General features: G+C 42.1%; 1 non-coding gene across 1 annotated transcript; it reads right to left on the bottom strand.

The window, feature by feature from the left end:
* Positions 1-511: 511 nt before the first annotated feature.
* On the bottom strand, positions 512-582 carry TRNAR-UCU (transfer RNA arginine (anticodon UCU)). Its single transcript has one exon. It is a non-coding gene; the product is annotated as a tRNA-Arg (tRNA).
* Positions 583-984: the final 402 nt, after the last annotated feature.

Below are 984 nucleotides of genomic sequence, written 5' to 3'. Positions count from 1 at the left end.
GATGGGAGGGTGGGAGGAAAAAGGGCATGTCAGTAAGTGGCATGACAAAAACAATGGGTAACTTCAAAAATAACTATTAAAATATAACAGTGATTATGAAAAATCATGGTTACCATTGCTTCTTACATGCTAGGTACTTAATGAAGCATTTTACTAACACGTTTTCTTTTAGTTTTTAAACAATCCTGCAAGATAAGTATTATTACTAGACCCATGTTATAGATGAAGAAAAGGAAGCACACCCATGTTATAGATGAAGAAAAGGAAGCACAGAGTTAAGTAACTTGCTCAAGCTAGTGAGTGGGGTATCCTGCATTCAAACTCAGAAGTCCAAGTTCTTAAGCAATGGTTGTTGTTAGCTGCTGTTGACTTTTCATTGGCTGATTTTCGAAATAAATCACCAAGCCTTTCTTCCTAGTCTATCTTAGTTTGAAAGCTCTACTGAAACATGTTCAGCATCATAGCAACATACAAGCCTCCACTGACAGCCAAGTGGTGGCTGTGCATGAGGTGCATTGGCCAGGAATCGAACCTGGGTCTCTCACATAGAAGGCAAGAAATGTACCACTGAACCACCAATGCCCCCATTAACCAATGGTAATCATCAATAACGAGGCTGGTCAGCCAGACTGGAGCCAGATTATGGGAAGTCAGGAGCACAATGACCCACGCCAACCATGGAAATAATGCTTGTTCTTCCCAGTAGTGTTTAGGCAGGGGTTCTCAACCACAGCACTGTTGACATTTTGGGTTGGATACATTTTATTGTGTTGGGCTATTTTGTGCGCTTTAGGATGTTTAGCAGCACCCCTGGCCTCTACCCACTACCTAGATGCCACTAGCACACCCTCCCGCCATTGTAACAACCAAAAATATCTTCAGACATTCCCAAATGTCCCCTGTGGGGCAAAATCACTCCCAGTTGAGTACCACTGTTATTTGTATGCTCATTCAAGGCATTGGTTTCTGCTCTAAAGAATCTGA

The sequence above is a fragment of the Trichechus manatus genome, unplaced genomic scaffold (assembly GCF_000243295.1).
Source record: "Trichechus manatus latirostris isolate Lorelei unplaced genomic scaffold, TriManLat1.0 scaffold00218, whole genome shotgun sequence".
NCBI lineage: Eukaryota > Metazoa > Chordata > Mammalia > Sirenia > Trichechidae > Trichechus > Trichechus manatus.
This window is presented reverse-complemented; position numbering and strand designations above follow the sequence as displayed.